The sequence below is a fragment of the Canis lupus genome, chromosome 23, assembly GCF_011100685.1.
Source record: "Canis lupus familiaris isolate Mischka breed German Shepherd chromosome 23, alternate assembly UU_Cfam_GSD_1.0, whole genome shotgun sequence".
NCBI classification, from domain to species: Eukaryota; Metazoa; Chordata; class Mammalia; order Carnivora; family Canidae; genus Canis; species Canis lupus.
Genome location: NC_049244.1, coordinates 30,021,830 through 30,049,829, shown reverse-complemented (window position 1 = coordinate 30,049,829; position 28,000 = coordinate 30,021,830). Strand labels below are relative to the sequence as shown.

The window sequence follows — 28,000 nt, the reverse complement described above, 5'->3', positions numbered from 1 at the left end:
TTTCGAAATGACAAGTTGCCCTCTTTAGTAACCACCTGGCAGGAAGACAGGAAGAAGGAGAGTTCATCAGGCAGTGTTGTACCCATCAAGACGTCTCCAAGATTTGCAGGTGGTCAGCAGCAGGGAGGAAGGGCCTCATGACAGCCTGACAGAGAAGTTTCCACAAGGCTCCACACAAAAGCAGTCATGGGAGTTGAGTAGAGCTTGTCCAGGGGTGTAGCCAGTTAAGAATCTTTTTGATCTTTGATATTTTACCTTGGAAACATAGAGCAGAAAGTATGATCATAAGCACTCAAAAAAAAAAAGTATGAATGAATGAGCATGGATGATCCCTGATTTGTAGTTGGTGAGAGGGCAAAGCATTTATTTATATGCCTGCAGATGGAGCAGAGCAGAGCTTAAGCTCTGGCCCATGAACACAGACCTACAATGGGTTACAGGTAGCTGGAGAAGGACACTGGTGCCCCAGCATAGAAGGGTGCACAGCAGTTTGGGCAAATCAGGTGATTGAAATAAGGCTTCATGAGTATTTAACAATCCAGGGGAATGCACACACTTTTTAAGTTTTCCTGCTTTCCAATCCAATCTAATCAGCCAGAGTGCTGTGACCAGCACTCGGTGCAAAGGGAAGTCAGGACTCCTAAGAAAATAAAACCACTGTTGGTGATCGCTAGAATTTCCAAGTTTCCAAATAAACAGGATTCTGGGAAGTGTCCTCACTTAATTCGGGGCAAAGACCATTTAGGGTTTGTGACCCTGCCTCAATATTTTTCTTTCTCTTTTTTTCAGTAGTTCTCATTATGTGTTTATCATGAAGAAAATTCACACACATTCTTGTGTGTGTCTAGTGTGATAAGCTCTGTGAAACAAGGGCTTTTCTCTGCCTTATCTTCACCAAAACTATGTGAACAAACAAAGGGTGATTATCCTGGACTGCTACCTCTCTCAGGACGGCACTTCAGCAGCACTCCTTCACCTGCTGGGCTGATGGCTGATGGGCAGCACTCCTTCACCACCCTGGTGAAGACTCATGTTACACTCTTTCAAAATGAGTGAAGGTGGAGATTGTAGATGCCTCTTCCCCACAATGCCCTTACCTCTCACTTCAGTTTCTACCATTCTTTGTCCTTACCCCACATCAACCACACTGGTCTTCTGCTGTTTCTCCAGTATCCCAGATTTTTTTTCTTAAATTAGAAATATTTGTCTCTTATTAAAAATAGGGTCCTCTCATGAGGACAGAATGTGCAAGAGAGCCTTTCTGGGTTTTCTCATTCCAGCAGGCTGAGGCTGTCCATTCAAAATGTTCCTCCCTGTGTAGGAGGGAAAGCTCTCCACCTACTCTTGGGAAATTAGGCTACTCTAATTTTACTTTTGATTATCCACATGCATGAAGAAAAAAAATCAAAATCCAACTATTAACAGGCTATCTGTCCCTAGAGTACACTTGGACAGACAGGTGTACGTAAGTCCCCGTCTCCATGTGCTGGCCAGGATTAGATGGTACCCTGGAAATAAGGTGTTCCTGGCTAAAGTTCAAAGACCTAGCTCTCAGTCACCTGGCTGAAAACATGCATAGTGCCTCTCATGAGAGTCAGAGATTCGCTCCTTAGCAAGGAGTACTCTGGGTGTAGTGGGGCTGCCATCTGGCCACAGGTGGTGTCTGGCCTAGAAGCTGCTTACTCCATTCCTAATCCTCTTGAGATTCCTTAAATTAGCAAGAGTGAATGCAAATTCCAAAATGACACACCAAGTTACACAAGGTTGAAGAAGTCATTAAGGCAACAGTCCCACCAACTCCATGCACAGAACTCTGACCTTCTCCTTTCACCCTTCAGGACAAGCTAGTCCTGCCCAGCACCTCTCCTCAGTGGCAGCTTCCAGCATGCAGAAACCTTGAGCAGTTTTTACCCTCGAAAATTGGAGTGGCCTAATTAAGGAACTTTTTGTCAACTTCAAGCCCAAGGTTCTACCTTAAGCTCTTTGCACTTGCTTTTCTGTTTGCCTAGAAAGCTCTTTCCCCACCCCCATATTCTCAAGGCTTGCTCCTTTCCTGAAAATGTGACATTCTAGGTTTTTCCTTCTGTGATCATCCCATCTAAATTTCTATGCCCTTCTAGTGCGCGCGCTCTCTCTCTCTCTCTCCTTACCCCCTTGGTTTGGTTTTCTTCTTAGAACTGTCACCATGTAACATATTATGTATCTTTCTTCTTTTAATCTGGCTTATTGTCCCTTTATTCCCTACTAAAAAGTATGCTTTAGCAAAGAGAGATTTTTTTACTCATTGCTCTACCCTTAGTATATAGGACAATACTTGAAGCATGCATAATAGATCCTCAATAAATATTTGTTGAATGCATGGAATGCCTTCACCTGTAGGAGAGCAGGGATCCCAGGAAGTTTGTTTAACCTCTATATCAGAAGTATGATAACATAGGCTGTTTGCTCACTGGCCAGATTCTTAAAAGATCTCAACCCTAGCTGAGCATCAGAATTCCCTAACGAGCTTAATATAGACTCAGCTTCCCCAGCGACTGTGTGACTTCAGTGGTAACAAGGTATACCAGGGATTTCTGTGAAACAAGGGTTAGGGCAGAGACTCACTTCCTGATCAGGTCTGTCAGGGTGTTTGGCTGTAAACATGGCTAATGTGAGCAAAAAGGAATCTGTTAGGTGGGTGTGGACGTGGAAGACTAAGAATTCTGAGGATTTCACCAAGACACTCACAGTTAGGAGGAGTAACCCCTGCAGTGGCTTACCATCCTCCAACCTGCCCACCATTTCTTTGTCCTTGCCGCAGGCATGTGCTTGGGCTCTAAGGAGCGTTTGGTTGGCCAAGCTCAGGTACACTTCCACCCCCAGCCTGTCCTCAAAAAGGAAGAAGAAAGAGAAACATAATTCAAACCACATGTGTCATTTTAAATTTTCTGATGCCACATTAAAAATAGTAAAAAGCAACATGTGAAATTAATTTTAACAATATATTTTGTGTAACCTAATATATCCACATATCATTTCAACATGTAATCAATATAAAAAAATACTAAGATATTTTATACTGTCCCCCTCAAAATCTATAGAGTATATTTTAAATTTACAACACATCTCAATTTGGAGGCTAAATTTTCAGTGGAAATACATGAACTATAAAAAGTTAACTGTATATAAATTTCATAAAGTTTACAGTTGAAAAAGCATATTTACATATTCAAATTGCCCCAAACATACTTAAAATTTTTCAAAAACTGATTTATCAGTTTTTAAATTTAAGTAGGCTAGAGGGAGGTCCAAGATGACTGTATAGGAAGATCCTGAACTCCCCGCCCCCCAACATGAACACACCAAATCTACAGCTACATATGGATCATTTCCCTCTGAAAAAGATCTGAAAAAAATAGATGAACTTCTGTCTACAATAAAGGATAGAAGGACCACATCAAGATGGGTAAGAGGAACAGAGACATGGTTGGCAAAAAGACCCAAAACACAAAAACAACCACCCCCAATGTGCTGACCCACAAGAGGGTGGGATCTCACCAGACAGACACTTCTGGAGAAGGATGAAGGGTTGGTGCCCCACACTGGGCACCCCAGAATGGTGAGTCCCCAGAACATCGGGCTTGGAAATGGGACTGACTTCTTGGTGTCCCAAAATGCTAGAGGAAACTGAGATTTCCCCTCTCTGAAGGCTCGCAGGCAGTTTCATTCACTCTAGACCCAGTGGAAAAAGCCAGTGATGGAAAAGCACCTAGACTCTATGTGAGGGAGTACTAAAAGGAAAAACTGTACAACCTAAAATACTCAGAAAGGTTTTTTTAAGCATCATTGCTTTATTTATTCATTAAAAAAAATGTGAAGTTCTCATTTTAATAAACAAAACATAACTTTTCTCTTAATTTTTTTCTTTCCCTTTTGTTAAAACATCAATTCTGCCTACTTAAATTAGAATGAGTTTTGCCCAGTGTCTTTAGGACTGCAAAGAAATTCAGCTCAAATGAGCTTTATCATCAATGTAGACTTCAAGGGGAGATAAAGAGTTTTTCAGAAAAACAAAAACTATAGGATACCTGGGTGGCTCAGTCAGTTAAGCATCTGACTCTTGGTTTCAGCTCAGGTCATGATCTCCCAGTTGTGGGATCAAGCCCTATGTCAGGCTCTGTGATTGGTGCAGAGTCTGCTTCAGATTCTTTCTCTCTCTCCCCCTGCACCCACACTCTCCATCTCTGTCTCACAAATAAATAAAAATCTTAAAAAAAAAAGAAAAAGAGGGAAAAGTGCTTAGCAGGGAAATAGGGCAAAATCACAGGAGCGGCAGTGAAGCACCAAGATTCCTGGAGACACTATAAGAGGAGGGGCGCCCAGGAAAAAGCTCACTGCAAACCACTGTCTGATCTCAGTAAAGGGCTAGAGTGCCACAACCCTCTGGGGCATTTGGGAGAAGCCAGCTGGTTACGTGCACCAGCTCCGGAACTCCCTTTACCCTAGAGCCCAGCAATGGAAGGAGGCAGTTGTCCTCTGTTCCTTTCGAGAGAGACCTCACTGGGAGTGTGGGTCCAGTGGCATAGGGCCCTGATCCAAGGGTGCCAAAGCAGACAAAGCTGACTATCCTCCGTTCCCCCTGGGGCAGGTGGTCCCCCTGGGGCAGGTGGAAGTGGGGAGGGCACAGGAAAGCAAGAATTCTCCTGCTGCTGGGCGCCCCACAAACTGTACAGATCAGTGCACCTGCGCCTGCCCCCAGGAGCATCTAGGCCAGTGTGGACGGGAGACTGCGGTTACTCACAGGGAGCTTGACTCCAGAGCAGGAAATCTGGCCAGCACCATTTTTTCTCTCTTCTTTTCACCTTGCACCTGGGGGAGGTGGGGCCTCTAGGGAACAAAGGCCTCGTGGGATAAACAGTTCATACTGAGCTCAGCACCTGGCAAGGGGCGGGATATTTCCACCCAGGCATAGACACCTGAGAATCAGTGCAGAAGACCCCTCCCCCAGAACTGCTGGAAGAACAAGGGAAAAGTGAGTTTATAAGAACAAGGAGCATTGGAAAGCTCTAGGACTGAGGGAAAATAGTATATAGAACTAGAGGATCTTTTTTTCTTCTTTCTTATTATGACTCATTTTTATATCAGGTTAAAAATTTCGAATTTTTTTTCTCTTTTCCTGCCTTAACTGTAATATTTTACCAACTCTTCATTGTTAAGCTTTTTCCCTTTTGACTTTCATATTTCTACAATTAGATGTCTTAGATATATTTTTCACTTTTGGATTCCCTTCAACATATTCATTTTTTTTTTTTAATTTTTATTTATTTATGATAGTGAGAGAGAGAGAGAGGCAGAGACACAGGCAGAGGGAGAAGCAGGCTCCATGCAGGGAGCCCGACGTGGGATTCGATCCCGGGTCTCCAGGATCGCGCCCTGGGCCAAAGGCAGGCGCCAAACCACTGCGCCACCCAGGGATCCCCCCTTCAACATATTCAATTTAATTTTGGGAGATATATAAGATATGTTTTTTTTTTTTTTCTGTCGTTTTGTTTTACAATGGTGGAAGTTAGTACCTTCTAACGCACGACCAAAATACACCCAGAACCACGTGGAACACCGTGTTGCTTCATTCTGTGAGACTATATTCACTCTTCCTTCCCATTATGCCCCCCTCTTTAATCTTGTTTACGTTTTTGAGGTTGATGTTGGGTCCTTATATAAGTATTGCTGGTTTATATAAACTTGGGATTGAGCATCTTCTAACATACAGAACAAAATACACTCAGAACCAAGAGGATCACCCTCTAGGTCCTCTCAGGGAGACTATAATCTCTCTCCACCACCACTTCCTTACCACTACCATCCAGCCCCTCCCTCCTTCTCTCCCTCCTTCCCTCCCTCCCTCCCTCCCTCCCTTCCTTCCTTCCTTTTCTTCTTTTCATTCTTGTTTTTGGCCTTGGTTTTTAATTTTTACTATTTTGTTTTAAAATTTGTTTTTCATGTTAATGGTCTTTTTGTTTTATTTTGTTCTTTTTCTTTTATTTTCTGGTCTCTGACCTCTTCAGAATCATCTAGGGTGTATTTTACTTAGGTGGTGGTTGATATTTTTGATTCAGCTCGCTTATATAGCCACTCTGCACTGGACAGAATGACTAGAAGGAAGAATTCACCTCAAATGAAAGAACCAGAAGCAATACTCTGTCAGAGTTACTGAACATGGACTTAAATACGATGTCAGAAATTCAATTCAGAAGTACAATTATAAAGTTACTGGTGGCTCTGGAAAAAGGCAGAAAGGACCCAGGAGATTTCTTACTGCAGAATTGAGATCTAATCTGGCCAAAATTAAAAATGTTTTTAACTGAGATGCAATCCAAACTGGATGCTCTAACTGCTAGGGTTTTTTTTTTTTTAATTTTTATTTATTTTTATTTTTATTTTTATTTATTTATGATAGTCACAGAGAGAGAGAGAGAGAGAGAGAGGCAGAGACACAGGCAGAGGGAGAAGCAGGCTCCATGCACTGGGAACCCTATGTGGGACTCAATCCCGGGTCTCCAGGATCGCGCCCTGGGCCAAAGGCAGGTGCCAAACTGCTGCGCCACCCAGGGATCCCACTGCTAGGGTTAATGAGATGGAAGACAGAGTGAATAACATAGAAGACAAGTGGAAAGGAAGGAAGCTGAGGAAAAAAGAGAAAAACTATTAAGAGTCAACAAGGAAAGGCTTAGCGAAATAAACGATAGCTTGAGAAGGAAGAATATACATCTAATTGGGATTCCAGAAGAGGCTAAGAGAAAGAGAGGACCACAAAGCATATTTGAACAAATCATAGCTGAGAACTTCCCTAATATGGGGAAGGAAACAGGCATTCAGATCCAAGAGATAGAGAGGATCCCCCCAAATCAATAAAAAATGTTCAACACCTTGACATTTAATAGTGAAACTTCAAATTCCAAAGATAAAGAGAAAATTCTTAACTTATATGGGGAGAAATATCAGATTAACAGCAGACCTCTCCACAGAGACCTGGCAGGCCAGAAAGGGCTGGCAGGATATATTCAGGGCCCTAAATGAGAAAAACATGCAGCCAAGACTACTTTATCCAGCAAGGCTGTCACTCAGAATAGAAGGAGAGATAAAGAGCTTCCAGGATAGACAGAAATTGAACCATTTACCATTCAAATGGTCCTCAAAAGAAAGCTGGGGTAGCAATTCTCATATCAGATAAATTAGAATTTATACCAAAGACTGTAGTAAGAGATGAAGAGGGACACTATATCCAATAAGAAGACCTAACAGTTATGAATATTTATGCCCCTAATGTGGGAGCTGCCAAGTATATCAATTAATAACCAAAGTAAAGAAATACTTAGATAATAATACACTAATAGTAGGAGACTTCAACACAGCACTCTCAGCAAATGACAGATATTCTAAGTACAACATCACCAAAGAAACAAGGACCTTGAATGATACACTGGACCAAATATATTTCACAGATATATACAGAACATTCCATCTGAATGCAACTGACTACACATTCTTCTCAAGTACACACGGAACGTTCTCCAGAATAGACCACATACTGGGTCACATATCAGGTCTCAACCGATACCATAAGATTGGGATTGTCCCCTGCATATTTTCAGACCACAATGCTTTGAAACTTGAACTCAATCACAAGAAGGAATTTGGAAGAAACTGAAACACGTAGAAGTTAAAGAGCATCCTGCTAAAAGATGAATGGAACCAGGAAATTAGAGAAGAATTAAAAAGATTCATGGAAACTAAGGAAAATGAAAATACAACTGTTCAAACTCTTTGGGATACAGCAAAAAGCAGTCCTAAGGGGGAAATACATTGCAATCAATACAAGCCTCCCTCAAAAAATTGGAAAAAACTCAAATACACAAGCTAACCTTGCACCTAAAGGAATTGGGGAAAGAACAGCAAATAAAGCCTAAACAAAGCAGAAGAAGAGAGATAATAAGGATTAGAACAGAGCTCAATGACATAGAGACCAGAACTATAGAATAAATCAACAAAATTGCAAATGAAAGAGGAGAGATCACAACCAATACCAAGGAAATACAAATGATTTTAAAAACGTATTATAAGCAACTATATGCCAACAAATTAGGCAATCTAGAGAAATGGATGCATTTCTGGAAACCCACAAACTACCAACACTGGAAGAGGAAGAGATAGAAAACCTGAACAAGCCAATAACCAGCAAGGAAATTGAAACAGTCATCAAAAACCTCCCAAGACACACAAGTCCAGGGCCAGATTGCTTCCCAGGGGAATTCTACCAAACATTTAAAGAATAATACCTATTCTACTAAAGCTGTTTCAAAGGATAGAAAGGGAGGGAATACTTCCAAACTCATTTTATGAGGCCAGCATTACCTTGATCCCCAAATCAGAAAAGGTCCACCAAAAAGAATTATATACCACTATCCCTGATGAATATGGATATAAAAATTCTCACCAAGATACTAGCCAATAGGATCCAACAATACACTAAGAGGATTATTCACCATGACCAAGTGGGATTTATCCCCAGGATACAAGGGTGGTTAAACACTCCTAAAACAATCAATGTGATAGGTCACAACAATAAGAGAAAAAACAAGAATCATATGATCCTCTTAATAGACACAGAGAAAGCATTTGACAAAATACAGCATCCTTTCTTGATTAAAACTCTTCAGAGTGTAGGGATAGAGAAAACATTCCTCAATATCTTAAGAGCCATTTATGAAAAGCCCATAGCAAATATCATTCTCAATGGGCAAAAACTGAGAGCCTTTCCCCTAAGATCAGGAACATGACAGGGATGTCCACTCTCACCACTGCTATTTGACATAGTACTAGAAGTCCTAGCCTCAGCAATCAGGCAACAAAAATAAATAAAAGGCATTCAAATTGGCAAAGAAGAAGTCAAATTCTCCCATTTCAGAGATGACATGATACTATATATAGAAAACCCAAAACACTCGACCCCAAGATTGTTAGAACTCATACAGCAACTTAGCAATGTGGCAGGATACAAAATCAATGCACAGAAATCAGTGGCATTTCTATACACTGACAAGGAGACTGAGGAAAGAGAAATTAAGGAGTCAATCCCATTTACAATTGCACCCAAAACCATAAGATACCTAGGAATAAACCTAAGCAAAGTAGTAAAGGATTTGTACCGTAAAAACTACAGAACACTTCTGAAAGAAATTGAGGAAGACACAAAGAGATGGAAACACATCCCATGCTCATGGATTGGAAGAATAAATATTGTGAAAATGTCAACGCTACCCAGGGCAATTTACATGTTCAATGCAATTCCTATGGAAATACCACAGACTTTCTTCATAGAGTTGGAACAAATAATCTTAAGATTTGTGTGGAATCAGAAAAGACCCCGAATAGCCAGAGGAATATTGAAAAAGAAAACCAATGTCAGGGGCATCACAATGCTGGATTTTAAGCTGTACTACAAAGCTGTGACCATCAAGACAGTGTGGTACTGGCACAAAAACAGACACATAGATCAATGGAACAGAATAGAGAACCAGAAATGGGCCCTCAAACTCTATGGTTAACTAATATTCAACAAAGCAGGAAAGACTATCCACTGGAAAAAGGACAGTCTCTTCAATAAATGGTCCTGGGAAAATTGGACATCCACAGAAGAATGAAACTAGACCATTCTCTTACACCAGACACAAAGATAAACTCAAAATGGATGAAAGATCTAAATGTGAGTCAAGAGTCCATCAAAATCCTAGAGGAGAACACAGGTAACACCCTTTTTGAACTTGGCCACAGCAACTTCTTTCAAGATACATCTATGAAGGCAAGAGAAACAAAAGCAAAAATGAATTACTGGGACTTAATCAAGATAAAAAGCATCTGCACAGCAAAAGGAACAGTCAACAAAACTAAAAGACAACCTACAGAATGGGAGAAGATATTTGCAAATGATCTATCAGATAAAGAGCTAGTATTGAAGATCTATAAAGAACTTATTAAACTCAACAGCAAAGAAACAAACAATCCGATCATGAAATGGGCAAAAGATATGAACAGAAATCTCACAGAGGAAGACATAGACATGGCCAACAAGCACATGAGGAAATGCTCCGCATCACTTGCCATCAGGGAAATACAAATCAAAACTACAATGAGATACCACCTGACACCACTGAGAATGGTGAAAATAAGACAGGAAACCACAAATGTTGGAGAGGATGTGGAGAAAGGGGAACCCTCTTAAACTGTTGGTGGGAATGTGAACTGGTACAGCCACTCTGGAAAACTGTGTGGAAGTTCCTCAATAAGTTAAAAATAGAGCTATCTTATGATCTAGCAATTGCACTACTGGGTATTTACCTCAAAGATATTCATGTAGTAAAATGCTAGGACACCCACACCCCGATGTTCATAGCAGCAATGTCCACAGAGCCAAACTGTGGAAGACACCATGATGTCCTTCAACAGATAAATGGATTAAGACGATGTGTATGTATATGTGTGTATATATATACAATGGAATATTATTCAGCCATCAGAAAAGACGACTACTCACAATTTGCTTCAATGTGGATGAACTAGAGGGTATTATGTTAAGTGAAATAAGTCAATCAGAAGGACAATCATCATATGGCTTCACTCATACGTGGAATATAAGAAATAGTGAAAGGGATTATAAGGGAAAGGAGGGGAACTAAATGGGAAACATTAGAGAGGGAGACAAACCATTAGAGACTCCTAACTCTGGAAAGCAAACAAAGGGTTGCAGAAGGGGAGGAAAATGGGGAGGATGCGGTAACTGGGTGATGGGCACTGAGGAGGGCAGTTGATGGGATGAGCACTGGGTGTTATACTATATGTTGGCAAATTGAATTTAAATTTTTAAAAATGTAAATTAAAAAAAAAAAAGGAAAGGAAAGAAAATACAACAGACCAAGATTATAGCAATATAGGCCTAACTGAAGAAGCAAGAGAAAACAAGTTAACCTACACCTAAAGGAGCTACAAAAAGAACAAAGCCCAAAGCCCAGTAAAAGGAAGGAAATAATAAAGATTAAAGCAGAAATAAAAGAAATAGAGACTAAAAAAAATAGAACAATAAAACCAGGAATGAGTTCTTTGAAAAGATCAACAAGTCATAAATCTTTAGCCACATTCATCAAAAAAAAAGGAAATGACTCAAATTAATAAAATGAGGAGAAATAACAACTATCACCACAGAAATACAAAGGATTATAATATGAAAAATTGTATGGGAACAGATTGGACAACCTAGAAAAAATGGATAAATTTCTAGAAACCTATCACCTTTGAAAACTGAATCAAGAAGAAATAGAAAATTTGAACAGATTACTAGCAATGAAATTGAATCAGTAATCAAAAAACTAGCAAACCAAAGTCCAGAATCAGATGACTTTACAGGTCAATTCTACCAAACATTTAAAGAAGAATTAATACCTATTCTTCTCAAACTATTCCAAAAAAATAGAAGAGGAAGGAACCTTTCCAAATTCATTCTACGAGGCCAGCATTATCCTGATATCAAAACCAGATAGAGACACCCACAAAAAAAGAGAACTGGAGGCTAAGATCTCTGATGAACACAGTTGCAAAAATCCTCAACAAAATATTAGCTAATAGAATCTAACAATACATTTAAAAAATCATTCACAACAATCGAGTGGGCTTTATTCCTGGGACGCAAGCATGGTTCAATATTTGCAAAGCAATCAATGTGATACATCACATCAACAAGAGAAAGGATAAAAACCATATGATCATTTCAAATGCTGAAAAAAGCATTTGACAAAGTCAATATCCATTCATGATAAAATCTCTCAACAAAGTAGGTTTAGAGGAAACATATATATTCCATACATAAAGGCCATATATGAAAAACCCACAACAAACATACTCAGTGGTGAGAAATTGAGAACATTTCCCTAACATCAGGAACAAGACAAGGATGTCTACTCACAAGACTTTTATTCAACATAGTCCTGGAAGTCCTAGTCAAAGCAATCAGACAATAAAAAGAAATAAAAGATACCTAAATTGATAAGAAGGAAGTAGAATTTTCACTTTTTGCAGATGACATTATCTTTAGAAAACCCTAAAAGCCTCCACCAAAAAAAAAAAACAAACTAGTAGAAATGGTAAATGAATTCAGTAAAGTTGCAGAATACAAAATCAGTATACAGAAATCCATTGTATTTGTATACACTAATAATGAAGTAGCAGGAATAGGAACTAAGAAAGCAATCCCATTTACAACTGTGCCAAAAATAATAAAATACTTAGGAATAAACTAAACCAAGGGGGTGAAAACCTGTTACTCTGAAAACTGTAAAACACTGATTAAAGAAATTGAAGACAACACAAATTGAAGACAACACAACTGAAGACAACACATGGAAAGATATTCCATGGAATGGGAAAATTAATATTGTTAAAATGTCTACACTACCCAAAGCAATTTACAGATTCAATGCAATCCCTATCAAAATTCCAGTGGCATATTTCATGGAACTAGAGCAAATAATTCCACCATTTTTATGGAACCACAAAAGATCCCAAAGAGCCAAAACAATCCTGAGAAAGAAAAACAAAACTGAAGGTATCATGCTCCCTGGTTTCAAACTATACTACAAACCTACTGTAATCAAAACAGCTACATAGTTCAATGGAACAAAACAGAGAGCCGGAAATAACCCCTGTATATATGGTCAATTAGCTGACAACAAAGGAGACAAGAATATACAATGGGGAAAAAACAGTCTCTTCAATCAATGGTGCTGGGAAAACTGGACAACCATATCGAAAGAATGAAACTAAACTACTGTCCTATACTATACACAAAAATTAACTCAAAATGGATTAAGACTTGAAACCTACAAGAAAACACTGGCAGTAAGCTCCTTGACATTGGTCTGAGCAATATTTTTTTGGATCTGACTCCAAAGGCCAGGGAAATAAAAGCAAAAATAGATTTGGGGACTATATCAAACTAAAAAACTTCTGCAAAACAAAGGAAACAATCAACAAAACAAAAAGGCAACCTACTTAATGGGAGAAGATGTTTGCAAATCATATATCCAATAAGGTGTCAATATCTGAAATATATAAGAACTCATACAACTCAATAACAAAACAAACAAATAATCCACTTTAAAAATGGGCAGAGGGGACACCTGGGTAGCTCAGTGGTTGAGCATCTGCCTTCAACTTGGGGCATGATCCTGGGATCCTGCACGTGAGTCCTGCACTTGGGCTCCCCACAGGAAGGCTGCTTCTCCCTCTGCCTGTGTCTCTGCCTCTCTGTGTCTCACGAATAAATGAATAAAATCTTTAAAAAATAAATAAAAACGGGCAGAGGACCTGAGTATTTTTCCAAAAGAGACAAACAGACAGCCAACAGACACATGAAAAGATGCTCAATGTCACTCATCACCAGGAAAATGCCATGTGAGATATAACCTCACACCAATCAGAAGGGCTAAAATGAAAAAGACAAGAAACAAGAAGTGAGGATGTGGATAAAAGGAATCATTGTACACTTGTTGGTGGGAACATAAACTGGTGCAGCTACTGTGAAAAACAGTATGGAGTTTCCTCAAAAAATTAAAAGTAGACATACCATGTGATCCAGTAATTTCACTACTATTTACCGAAAACAAAAACAAAAACAAAAACACTAATTGGAAAAGATATATGCACCCCTATGTCCATTGCAGCATTATTTTCAAGAGCCAAAATATGGAAGCAACCTAAGTGCCCCGTGATGGATAAATGGATAAAGCTGTGGTATAGAAACACAGTGGAATATTACTCAGCCATAAAAAAGAAGGAAATAAAAAAAAGAAAAAGGAAATCTTGCTATTTGTGACAACACGGACCCAGAAGGCATTATGCTAAGTGAAATAAGTCAGAGAAAGATACTGTATGATTTCACTCGTATGTGGAATCCATACAACAAAAGAAATAAATCTCAGATTCATAGATACAGGATGGATTGGTGGTTGCCAGAGGGGAGTGTAATAAGTACAAATCAGTGATAAAATAAACAGGTCATGGGAATATAATGTACAGCATGAGAAATACAGTCAATAGTATTGTATTAACTTTGTGTGGTGACAGATGGTAACTAGACGTACGATGGTGACCATTTTGCAATCTATACAAATGCCATCACTATGTTGTACACCTTAAACTAGTATATGCCAATTATACCTCAATAAAAAAATTAAATCAGTTAATTAAAATGAAATAAATAATTCAGTTGTTCAGATACACCAAGTGCTCAATAGTCACATATGGCCAGTGGCTGCTGTATTGGACAGCCCAGCTTTCCTCTTTAGTCCACAGTGTGAGAAGTCACCTTCCCGCCCAAATCACATTCGGTGGGGAAAAGAACTTGGGCATTATTAGTAATGGAGACCAGATGATGAGCAGCCGAAAACAACTGTGCACTATGGCAACTAAAGGAAGACAGTGATTTTATGTCTTTTGTGTTAGCCGGTGAAGGGAAAAAGTTGAGTCTAGTGCTTTTCCTGTATTTAAGGAGAAAAAACCCTTCAGCACAGCACAACAAGGATAGATAAGATAGATATCTATTTTATTGAGATGGGTAAAACCACTCCTAAAGATCATTTCAGGGAAAATCAGTATTTGTTCAGGGTGGTTACAGTTTCTGGATAGAAATAAAAGGCTGGCTCTAATACTTAGGAAGAGAAGAGTATAAACTCAGCTCTCAAGTTTACACAGTTGATCTATGAGCTGGAGTCCCCCCTTCCCCACCCAAGGATGGTGAGAATCAATACCTTCCTTGTCATGGGGAATGGGAGACATTTTTATAAAATTCAAAACTGTGATTTTTCCCTGCAAATTATCCTCTGAATACATTTCTCTTCTTACCCAAATATACATGCCTGCTTAGTGGCAGGGCCATCTTCATCATATATGCTATTTGTCATATACTTGGACTGATTTTTAAGACTGGTTCTGTTGACCTTTTGTTCACAGTGCCTGTTCTAGTTTTAATTTTCTTTAACTTTAAAATCTGGCTGAGTAATTCCTTGTCCATTTCTTTCATATGTTTTAATAGTATTCTCCCAAGTAAGCCATAAAATCATTTTGTTGATTTAAGAGATTGCATTGAGTTTACCTTAGGGACATCTGACGACTCTACAATCTTGAATCATCCTACCAGGAATAAGATGCGTCTCTCTATTCAAGGGTTCCTTTATGTGCCTCAGTAGAGGGCCAGACTTCGTATAAATCTAGCACATTTCATATTGAGGCTGTTCCTGTTTTGTGTTTCTTTTTGTTGCGGTGGACAATATTTTTTTCTAACATATTTCCATACATTGTATGTATAAAAGCTGCTTTTTCAAAGTTTTGATTTTCCTGATTTTACATTTCCCCTAATAATGTATCGATTTGTTTAAATTCAGCTTTTAATAAAAGGTGTACATGTCAGAGTTCAAGAGTGAAATCACCATTCTATGCTAGTTCTGAAGCACAGTACTTCCTCCTCCCCACCCTCCAATATGCTCATCTTCTATTCCCATGGGCAACCACTTAAGAGCTTTAAATTGATAAGCATGGCTATCATCTTCTAAGTAGTGCAATTATACTACTGCTTATTTCCCAGGTTTTTTGGAAAAAAATTTCACACCTTTGGAAAAGTTACATGAGTAGTATAATGAATACCTGAATGCCCTCACCTAGATTCACATTTGCTTTCTCTCTCTGCTAAAAATAGTTGCTGACATCGTGGCACTTACCCATAACACACTTGGGAAATGCGGCCTTGACAAAACACTACTATTCACATACGGTCTGTTACATTGCTACTCCTTGTTTTCTCTTTTTTAGCTTTTGCCCTCATCTATTGATTTCTGAATTTAGAAGATCCAATTGTCTTTCATCTTCTCTTCTCACCAAACATACACTCTCTCACACACATCCTGTTCTTTTATTCTCCCAATATAATCATATTGGCGTTGGCATTATGGAAGTAGGAGTCAGAAGCTACCTCATCACTTCACACCATGACAATTATTCTGCCCTTTGACTCTCCCCTCAGGTGTATCAATCTTCCTCTCAGCAGGCTGAGCACTGAGACTGTCTACTGGTTTCATCTTCTCTCGAGCTTGTTCCCAGAGTCTCTGAACTGCTCTGGACTGGTCGTGCTCTATGTCAGCTGCCAGCTCCAGTCTTGATTTAGCATCTCTTTTCACCACCTTTTAGAGAATACCTCTTTCCTTTCTTGGTTACCCCACCCTGGGGGAGAACATCTTTTAGGAGCTTCTTACAACACATTCATGGGAAGGGAAATCTGGGACCTGGTGTGTGTTTGAAAATGTTTAAATATTGTTCCTTCACTTCATCAGGAGTTTGGCTGACTCTAAAATCCTAAGCTGGGAAATCATTTTTCCCTTAGACTTTTGAAGGCATCACCCCCTTGTCTTCTAACTTCCAGTGTTGAGAAATTCAGGACTATTCTGATTCTAAGAAATGTTCTCTTCTCCTGCCATACCCTGGAAGTTTATAGGAACTTCTTGTTACTATATTGTAGAATTTCACAATGCCATAAGTTTGCAAGGGTTTATTTTCATCTCTTGGGCTGGGTACTCAGTGGCATAACTCTTCCTTTCTGGGAATGCTTTTGAATTTTTTATTTTGTTCTCCACCCATCTTAGTCAGCTCGAGCTGCTGTAACAGAATACCATCAACTGGGTGGCTTAACTTTCACAGTTTTGAAAGCTGAAAGTCCAAGATCAACACTGTTTCTGGTTTACCAATGCTTCGTTCTCACATGGCAGAAAGAGCTCAAGGGAGCTCTCTGGGTTTCCGATATAAGGGCACCACCCTCATGACCTTATCACCTCCCAAGGCACCACCTCCTAATACCATTACCTGGGGGTTAGAATTTCATCATAGGAATTGGGGGGTGGGGCACAAATCCATAACATCTCCCTTTCAAAATTATCTCTTTTTGGATCTACCTTTTTTGGATAATGGGCCTCCTAGATGGGCCCTCTCCTGCTTTAACTCTGTCTCCTTTTCCATGTCTTTCTCTTTATTCTGCTTCTTAAAGGAATTTCTTCAATGTTATCTCAGTGTCTTCTACTGTCTCTCATTTCTGCTGTCTGGTGTTTTTTGGTAAGACCCAATTTTAATTCTCTGGGAAAAAAAATTTTTTTAAAGCGGCATCCTGTTGTTTTGTGCATGCAATGCTTTATCTCTAACAATATGAAATATGATAGCTTTCTTTTCCAGTGTTGTCTTCTTCCTTTATTGTTTTCTACAGTTACTTTTTCTTTCCTGTTTTGGCCTCGTTCATGTATAAAATCTTGACTGGAGGTATACAGTTGTTGGTATTCAATCCAAGGTCTGACTCAAAGGTTTTCTATCATGCTAAGCTGCTTTAGGAATGTCCTGGTCATATGAAGCGTGTGGTATCGTTCAGCTCTGTAGCAACTGATAACGTTTCCTGCTCTAAACTCGGGACATGCATAAATATTCTGAACTTGTCTTGATCACGCAAGGCTGACAAGACAGTGTCTGGCCAACTCTCATATTTAAAGCCAGGAAGTATGCTCCATTTCCTATCTTGGAATGCTAGGAAACTGGATAGATGTACACAGAGGGCTGTTCTGAGTCCTGTAAAATATTCAAGGGTGAGAGTGGGGTTTGAGCTTAAGTTCTAGTTGAAGCAACTTTAGTCTGAATTTAGGCACGACTAAATATTTGTAGAATTACTTCCATATGACCTTTCTTTTTGAAGACAAATGACTCATTCCTTCAGTGACTCAAGTCACATTTTCATAAACTTTTCCCTAAAATAAAGAAATTGAAGGCATGGGGTTCCTCTTTTCTTGCTCACAGATATTGCCAGTTGGCAAGGGCCAGGGAGTGAGGCAAATGTTCCTCGCAGACGTTAGGCTTTATATATATTGCCACTGGTGGATAACTGAAAACTTTTTATAAACAGTAATAACATAACCTTGTTAGATAACTTTTCAGTGTTAAAAGATGTAAGCATAAACATTGATCCTTATTTATATTTATAACTGAGACTTTCCTTTAACAGTTCTGAGGCCTTTCTTTTCTCTCAGAGTTATTTTCCTAAACTGGGGGTCTTTGTAAAAATGAAGAAAATGTACACGTCTTTGGTAAGCTTGGTGGAAAAACAAACTTTTTAAACTGGCTATCCTACTTCCTGTATTCATGGGGCGCTGGAACCCACAGTAAACTGGCCTTGCCTTTTATTCCTTCAGTCTGGAAATGAGTGGATGGTCAATAATCCAGATGTGAAGTTTTTTGCTCTAAATACTAAGTAACATATTAAATATGTGTAGTAAAAAAAATAGCAATAGGAAAGCATTAATAACTAGAATAGATTCCACAGAAGACAGTCTGTTTCATGATAAGCCCAGTTATTTGTGGGAAATAATATCATACATAATTCTTAGAAGCTATCTAGCTCTGGGCTTTTTAACTAGGATAAGAGTGGGACTGAGTTCTCTAATATTTAAAAAATATGTATTTTGTACATTTTTGCGGGGCTTATATTATCTTTCATCAAATTCCTAAGAGTGAAATATTTTCTGACTGACCAACCCAGGCATTTTATAGAAGAAATTGATGCCCAAGTTTAGAAACCTAAGTAGGGTAGACTCCGCACGCCAAGCCAGTGTTTCCTCCCCTGACACCACCACACCATCTGGAAGGCTCGCGCTCTATCAGGTGTTTACATCCATTATCTCTTAGCTACAAAACAGCACCATAAGAGAGGTGTTCACGACGGTCATCTAAAGACGAGAGGTCACACAGTGGGCACCAGGACCACAGCCTGGATGCCCCCGACTCCACAGCCCATGCTGGCTCCCTGACAACTGGCAGCCTCTCTCTTGCTCTCACTTGAACAGACTGTGTACCGCAGAGAGCTCAACTCCAAGTCCACACAACCTCCTGGGGTTGAAGTGGAGGGTGGACTATTCAGAATCAACATCCAGATTCTTTGGTATCCAGCAGTGATTCGACATAACCTGGATACTCAAAATTTAACACATACTGAAAAACAACAACAACAAAGCCAGAAACACACACTTGGTCCCAGGAGCCAGGCGGTCACTTGACTCTAACCCGTCCATTCCGAGTTTTGGTGTGCGCTATTGGCCAGCAGAGCCTTCACCTCAGTACCCGCCCATCTTTGCAGGCCAAGGTGTTAGATCTGGCCTCTTCATTTGGGAATGGAAGCTAGTGGCTGCTGGCTGGTTGCTGCTGTCCCTCTGCCCTGCTAGAAATCAACTTCCTAAGGCATTCTGTATTTTCTTGCTTTTTCTTTCGTTCTTTTTTTAAAAAAATATTTTATTTTTAGGTAATCTCCATACCCAAAGTGGAGCTCAAACTTACAACTCCAAGATCAAGAATTGCACACACTACCAACTAAGCCAACCAGGTGTTCCTCTAGCTTTTTCTAATCAACTAACTTCAAAATCTGAATTCTACATTTCATATGAAGACAATGAGACTAGTTTGTGTAAACAGTCTGTGCTTTAGCTTGAGGATGGACATCTTTTTTCAACTCAGCTATCAGGCATTCTTCTTATTTGGAAGCAGATTTAAATCATTCTCTAGTTCTTGCCTCTTAGACCTCATCTGCTGGCAAAAAAGCAGCAGTTCAGGGAAAAAGATGTTTTCATTGTAGGAAACAGGTGGTTCTGCTGACCAAAGACTGTAGTGTTTGACTTTGGAGCCAACATAGTTACTTTTTAGTTAGGGATTACGCAGTAACATGACTACTTCTAAAAACTAATAAAACATTACAGATCATTTTACATAGACCTAAAAGTCCTTGAATTTTGTTTTACCCTATTCCTGATCCTAAACATAATGAGAAAAATTATTGATAATTGCTGACTTCAGGGCTAATCCATCTTTATCACCCATGGGTCCCAGAGTCCTTTTGCAGATGCATTTAATCCTTACAGCAGCCCTGGCGAAGGACGGGCCAAGAATTATCAACTTTCCTGTAGAGATAAGGAAATAAGCTCAAAGGAGTTTCTGCATTCCTTGCTTATATTTTCTCTGGTCACTTAAAGGGAAGTGCTGCTGCTGCTTCTGCTGCTGCTGCTTCTTCTTCTTCTTCTTCTTCTTCTTTTCTTTTCTTCTTTTCTTTCTTCTTCTTCTTCTTCTTTTCTTCTTCTTCTTTTCTTCTTTTCTTTTCTTCTTTTCTTTCTTCTTCTTCTTCTTTTCTTCTTCTTCTTCTTCTTTCTTTTTTTTTTTTAAAGCAGTTTCTGCACCCAACATGGGGCTTGAACTCAGGACATGGAGATAAAGAGTCATGTGCTCTACCGACTGAGCCAGGTGCCCCAAAGGAAGTGTTTAAGCCATACAGGACACCATGTGGTCCTGAAAATTCAAGCAAGCCATTAAATTCCTAGTCCGTAGGTTGCCAGAAATAGACTAAGTTTATCTGTAACTTTTTTTTCAAACTGCTCTTCCCAGAGCCTAGTAAAGCTTAGCTATTTAGACACATTCCATCCTATAATGGAATCAGGAAATGGATCACAGAATTTCTGGACTGAAAGGGATTCTCCCAACTGTCTGGTGATAATCCTCATGTTTACTGATGAAGGCATGTTCCCTGTTTTCATCTCCTCTCTGCTTTTTTTTTTTTAATTTTTTTAAAATTTTTATTTATTTATGATAGTCACAGAGAGAGAGAGAGAGAGAGGCAGAGACACAGGCAGAGGGAGAAGCAGGCTCCATGCACCAGGAGCCCGACATGGGATTCGATCCCGGGTCTCCAGGATCGCGCCCTGGGCCAAAGGCAGGCGCCAAACCGCTGCGCCACCCAGGGATCCCTCCTCTCTGCTCCTCTGCATAGGCTATGTGTTAATTGTGTCTTTGAGTTTCGTCACTTGTGACCACCTTCCCTGCAACAAACATAACAAATGGATCACACCACATTGCTGTCTATTTTCAAACATGGATCTCATTCCTAAATTACAATTACGCCAGGATGCCCACACCTCTGCCTGGCACTTGGATGCTGCCCAACTGGTCACTCCCTGGGTCTTAGGCTGGGTTCTCTCTCTCAACCTCTATACACCAACCATACCAGACAACTCCACCCTTCTAGGTGTCCTATATTTACTTTCTTGTCCCCCTGCAAAGGGGGGCAAGCTGTCTTGCTTTCATATCTGAGAACTGAGGTAAAATGCCCCATGTATAAGTCTTAGGTAAAGCCTCTACTCCAAAAGATCAAAACTCAGTTTTCAAATATCTGAGACCCTGCTTTTTTTTCATCAGTTGTTCTGGGTATTTACGCAGAAGTGGGATTGCTGGATCATGTGGTAATTCTATTTTAAAAATCTACACACTATTTTCCATAGTGACTGCACCAGCTTGCATTCCCACTAATAGGGCACAAGCATTCCCTTCTCTGCACATCCTCACCAACACTTGTTATTTTTTCTTTTTGATTCTAGGCATTCCGACAGGTATGAAGTGATATCTCACTGTGGTTTTGATTTGCATTTCCCTTTACTTTTTTTTTTTTGAGGAACCATCACACTGTTTTCTCTTGTAGAAATGCTGACATATGGGCTGCCCGGTGGCTCAGTGGTTTAACGCTGCCTTCGACCCAGGGTGTGACCCTGGAGACCTGGGATAAGGTCCCACGTCGGGCTCCCTGCATGGAGCCTGCTTCTCCCTCTGCCTGTGTCTCTGCCTCTCTCTCCCTGTGTCTCTCATGAATAAGTAAAAAATAAAATCTTAAAAAAAAAAAGTGCTGACATATGCTACATGAATGAATCTTAAAGATATTATGCTGAGTAAAATAAGCATTCACAAAAAAATAAACACTGTGTAATGCCACTTACGTGAGATACTTCGAATAGTCAAACTCACAGAGAAAGAAAGTAGAATGGTGTTTTCCAGGGACTTGGGAAAGGGAGAATGAGGAGTTATTAGTTAATGAACATAAGGTTCCAGTTTTAGAAGGTGAAAGAGTTCCGGGAATGGATGGTGCCGATGACTGCACACTATGAATGTATTTAATAACACCTAACTGTACACCTAAAATAATTAAGATGATAAACTTTATGATACGTGTACTTTACCACATTAAAGGAAAAAAAAGACAAAAAAAAAAAAAAAAAAAAGACTTAGGAACCAGGCTAAAGAAGCTTCCACTGGCATAGACAGGACACTTTCAATTTCAATAGAGATATAGGCATACCTTGGAGATATTGTGGGGTTCAGTCTCAGAGCAGTGCAATAAATCACAATAAGGTAAGTCAAATGATTTTTTTGGTTTTCCAGTGCATATAAAAAATGTTTACATTATACTGTAGTCTATTAACTGTGCAACATTATGTCTAAGAAATGCATATATCTTAATTAAGAAACAACCTTATTATGGGTGCCTGGATGGCTCAGTTAAGCATCCAACTCCTGATTTCGGCTCAGGTCATGATCTCAGGGTTGTGAGATCAAGCCCCATGTCAGGTTCCACACTGGGCATGGAGTCTACTTAAGATTCTCTTTCTCCCTCTCCCCCTCTGCCCTACCCCTCTCCCCTGCTCCTGCTCTAAAACAAACAACAGCAACAACAAAAAAATCTTATTGCTGAAAAGTGCTAATCATCATCTGAGCTTTCAGGGAGTTGTAATCTTTTTGTTGATGTGGCCTTGGCAGGGGGGTGTCTTGCCTTAATATTGAAGGCTGCTGACTGGGGTGGTGTCGTTGAAGTCCTGGGTGACTGTGTTAACTCCTAAAATAAGACAATAATGAACTCAGCCACACTGGTTGACTCTTCCTCCTACAATTTCTCTGTAGCAAGTGAGGTGCTCTTTGATGGCATTTTTCCTATAGAACTTCTTTCAAAATTGGAGTCAGTGCTCTCCAACCCTGCTGCTGCTTTACCAACTAAGTTTATGCAATACTCTCAAGGCTTTGTTGCCATTTGAACAATGTTCACAGCATCTTCACCAGGAGTAGTTTCCATCTCAAGAAACCCCCTTCTTTGCTCACCTATAAAAAGCAAATCCTCATCTGTTAGTTTTATCATGAGATCACAGCCAGTCTGTCCCATCTTCAGGCTCCACTTCTAGTTCTGTGATTTCCACTACATCAGCAGTTATTTCCCCCTTTGAAGTCTTGAGCCCAAGTCATCCATGAGTGCTGGAATCAACTTCTTTCAAACTCCTGTTAATGTTGATGTTTTCATCTCTTCCCATGAATCCTGAATGTTCTTAATGGCATCTAGAATGGTGAATCCTCTTCTGAAGGTTTTCAGCTTACTTTGCCCAGATCCATGAGAGAAACCACTAACTCTGACAGCTAGCACTTTACAAAATGTATTTCTTTTTTTTTTTTTTTTTTTTTTTATTTATTTATGATAGTCACAGAGAGAGAGAGAGGCAGAGACACAGGCAGAGGGAGAAGCAGGCTCCATGCACCGGGAGCCTGATGTGGGATTCGATCCCAGGTCTCCAGGATCGCGCCCTGGCCCAAAGGCAGGCGCCAAACCACTGCGCCACCCAGGGATCCCACAAAATGTATTTCTTAAATGAAACTTAGAAGTCAAAATTACTTCATGACCCATGACTGCAAAATGGATGTTGTGTTAGCAGGCATGAAAACAGTAATCTTGTTGTCTATCTCTATCAGAGCTCTTTGATGACCAGGTGCATTGTCTATGAGCAGTAATATTTTGAAATATTTTTTTTCTGAGCAGGTCTCAACAGTGGGCTTAAAATACTCAGTAAACAAGCTACAAACAGATGTGCTATTATCCAGGCTTTCTTATTCCATTTATAGAGCTTAAACACAGATCTAACATAGTTCTTAAGGATCTTTCACATGGCAAATGAGCATTGGCTTCAACTTAAAGTCACCAGCTGCATTAGCTCCTACCATTCTGTCTTTTGAAGATTGGAAGCTAGGCATGGACTCCTTCTCTCTAGCTATGAAACTCCTAGATGGCATCTCTTACCCAGAGAAGAGTGTTTAATCTACATTGAAAATGTGTTGTTTAATGTAGCCACCTTTGTTCATTACCTCAGCCAGGTACTCTAGATAACTTGCTGCAGCTTCTCCATCAGCACTTGCTGCTTCACTTTGTACTTTGATGTTATGGAGACGGCTTCTTCCCTTGAACCTCATGAACACCCCTCTGCTAGCTTCAAACTCTTCCTCTGTAGCTTCCTCACCCCTCTCAGTCCTCATAGAATTGAAGAGCTAGGGTCTTGTTCCAGACTAGGCTTTGGCTAAAGGGAATATTGTAGCTGGTTTGATCTTCTGTTGAGACCACGTATCAGTGTATCACTGATACACTTTCCCTGTATCAGTGATAAGGCTTATCAGTTAGTGCTTATTACTGGGGCAGTGCTAATTTTCTTCAAGAGCTTTCCTTTGCACTCACGAGTTGGCTGTGTGGTGCAAGAGGCCTAACTTTCCACCTGGCTCAGATTTTTGTCATGCTTTCTTCAGTAAGCTTAATCATTTCTAGCTTTTAATTGAAAGTCAGAGGCATGCAACTCTTCCTTACACTTGAACACTTAGTGGTCGTTATGGGTTCTTAATTGGCCTAAGTTCAGTATTGTCGTGTCTTAGGAAACAGGGAGGCCTGAGGAGACTGGGGAAGAGCCAGTCAGTGGAGCAGGATACATACATTAAGTTCTGTCTCACAAAGTTATGGTTTGTGGCTCCCCCAAATAATTACAACAGTAACACCAAAGACCAGTGATCATAGATAAAAAGAAATATAATAATGAAAAAGTCTAAAATATTGCAATAATTACCGTAATGTGACATAGAGACACAAAGTGAGCAAACGCTTTTGGAAAAATGGTGTCAAGAGTTGTTTGACACAGGGTTGCAAAACATTCAATTTGTAAAAAGAAAAAAACCCAAACTGCAGTATCTGTGCAGCACAATAAAGCAAAGTGCAACAGAAAAATGTATGCCTATAACTACAAAGGACTGAAACACAGCAAATATGTTCAAATCTGTATTACTAAAAATTACTGTAATAATGGCCTAGTAAGAAAGCAAACTGGTCTTTTAGGAGAGGATAAAAGTTGACAAGGAAATGAATTAAGCCTTCATCCTGCCTTTCCCATATAAAATGTGCCACTGGGTAACAAATAGCAGACAAAGGTTTCTTTTTTTTTCTTTTATTGAGGTAAAATTGGTATATTACATTATATTAGTTTCAGTTATTTAACATAATAATTCAGTGTTGTAGAAACTATGAAGAGATTACCAGTTACCACTCATCACTATACAATTGACATCCTTCATCCATTTTGCCTCTACCCAAACTCCTTCCCCCTGATAACTACCAATCCATTCTCCTTATTTATGATTTTTAAAAAAGATTTTATTCATTTATTTGAGAGAGACAGATAGTGAGAAAGCACAAGCCAGGGAGGAGGGAGAAACAGGCTCCCTACTGAGCAGGGAACCCAGCATGGGGCTCAATCCCAGGATCCTGAGATAATGACCTGAGCTGAAAGCAGATGCTTAACCCACCGAGCCACCCAGGCACTCCTGTATTTCTGAATTTTGTGTTAGTCCACTTGTTTTTGAGATTCCACATATAAGTGAAACCTTATGGTATTTGTCTTATTTTAACTTAGTGTAATACTCTCAAGGTCTATCCATGTTGTCACAAATGGCAAGATCTCATTCATTTTTATGGCTGAGTAATATTCCATTATATATATTCCACATCTTCTTTATCCATTCATCCACTGATGGACATGTAGGCTGTTTTCATATCTTGACTATCATAAAAAACACTGCAAAGAACATAAGGGGTGCATGTATCATAATTAGTGTTTTTGTTTCTTCAGATAGATATCCAGAATAGAAAGGCTGGATCATATGGTAGTTCTATTTTCAGCCTTTTGAGGAACCTCCATACTGTTTTCTGCAGTGGCTGCACCAGTTTGTATTCCCATCAATGGTGCACAAGGGTTCCCTTTTCTCCACATTCTCTCCAATGTTATTTCTTGCCTAATTGATACAAGCTATTTTAATAGGTTCGTGAGGTGGTATCTCATTGTGGTTTTGATTTGCAGTTCTCTGATAATTAGTGATGTTGAACACTTTTTCATGTGCAGTTGGCCACCTATATCTTCTTTGAAAATGTCTATATAGGGCAGCCTGGGTGGCTCAGCAGTTTAGCACCACCTTCAGGCTGGGGCGTGATCCTGGCTCCCTGCGTGGAGCCTGCTTTTCTCCCTCTGCCAGTGCCTGTGCCTGTCTCTCTCTCTCATAATTAAATAAATAAAAATCTTAAAAAAAAAAAGAAAGAAAAAAAAGTCTATATAGATCCTCTGCCCGTTTTTTTTCTCTGCCCATTTTTTTAATCAGACTTTTTGCTATTGAATTCTTCACATATTTTGGATATTAACCCTTTATCAGATTTTCTGCCATTCAGTAGGCTGTCTTTTCCTATTATTGATGACTTCCTTTGTTGTTGTGCAGAAACTAGTTTAATGTAGTCCTACTTGTTTAACATTTTTTTTTTCCTGGGGGGGGGTGTGGTTTGCAGGAAGTATATCTTATAAAAGTATTCCAGTTACTAAGCGAAACGGCTTCAGAATAGTATTTTATAACTCCCAACATACGAATGACCTAGTTACACTGAACTTCCATTATTGTTAACATCACATGACCAACAGACATAATGTGCTTCCAAACCAAGAACCCAACACCCCTCTACTCATGCCAAAGGGATGGAACCTGAATCTGATTGAGCTTCTGGATGCAAAGGACAGAAGAATAAGTCGAATTGCACCAGGAGTGTGTGATCAGTAACTTCAAAACTCTGGGAAAACCAAAAAATGGCCTTGGGGTCTTCAACAAAGTTATGGGGGGAAAAGGGGATGGAAGGGGTGCCACAAGATTAAAGACTCAAAACATATATTTAAAAAAGAGAAAGTGTAAGACCAAACTCTAGCGTTTAGGGATATACATGTGAGTGATAAAAACTACAAAGAAACACAAGAAGTATCAGAAAGGTGGTCACTTTTGGAGGGAGAGGCTGTGATTTTGATGGGAGCACCTGAAGGGGCTCCTGGAGAGGTAGACAAAGTTCTTGACCTAGATGGTAGTTTCAAGGGTGATCTGCCTTATACAGTGACTCAATATACTAATTTGTTAAGTGAGATTTTCTGTATCTGTTTTGGTTTACAATATAAAATCTTAAAAAAAAAAAAAAAAAACCAACACCCCTCAGTTTTCCTAGGTACATACATCTGCCAGAGATTGCTGCCATGTTAGGATCATGGCTCAGAACACAGACTTTGGTGTTAGGTCTAGGTAGTTTGGATTTCTTACTCTGTTACTTACTGTGTGACTTTTGCCAAGTTGCTTTGCCTCTCTGAGCCCATTTTCTTCACCTGGAAGATGAAAATTATATTAGTATAAAGCCCATAGGTTTGCTCTGAGGATTAAATGACACTATGTATGTATAAGTCTATATGATGTTTGGCATTCAGGAAATGTTCAATAAAGATAAGCTATTACTTGTATTCAACTAACAATGATCATAGATTAAATAGCCTTTTAAATATCATAAAATAGTATTTGTGTTCTTACAGTATTTAAAGGAAATATATTTGCACTCTCCTAAAACACCTACTCCTAAATTAGCTCTTATAATCTCTTTTAGTGAACATATTTTTATGACAAGTATTGTCTGGAAACTAAATTATAGTTATATATTAAAATACTTACCTGGGTATATTACTCCATAATCTTTGAAAGATGATGCAAAAGTCTGAGTTAGTAATTTATTGTAGGAGTGTCTCCATTCTATCTCTGCTTACACATCAACTGTGGAATAAACATGGTTTTTGCTTTTGAAGGCAACATGGAATGGAGATTTGGGTATTTCTTCATTCTTTTTTTTAAGATTTTATTTATTCATGAGAGACAGAGAGAGAGAGAGAGA

The 28,000-nt window shown here is 39.4% G+C and overlaps 1 long non-coding RNA gene across 1 annotated transcript; it reads right to left on the bottom strand.

Moving 5' to 3' along the window:
* Positions 1-41: 41 nt before the first annotated feature.
* On the bottom strand, positions 42-28,000 carry LOC119865390. The gene is made up of 3 exons (XR_005377027.1): positions 27,397-28,000; positions 2,760-2,868; positions 42-255 (listed from the first exon to the last, which is right to left on the bottom strand). It is a non-coding gene; the product is annotated as an uncharacterized LOC119865390 (long non-coding RNA).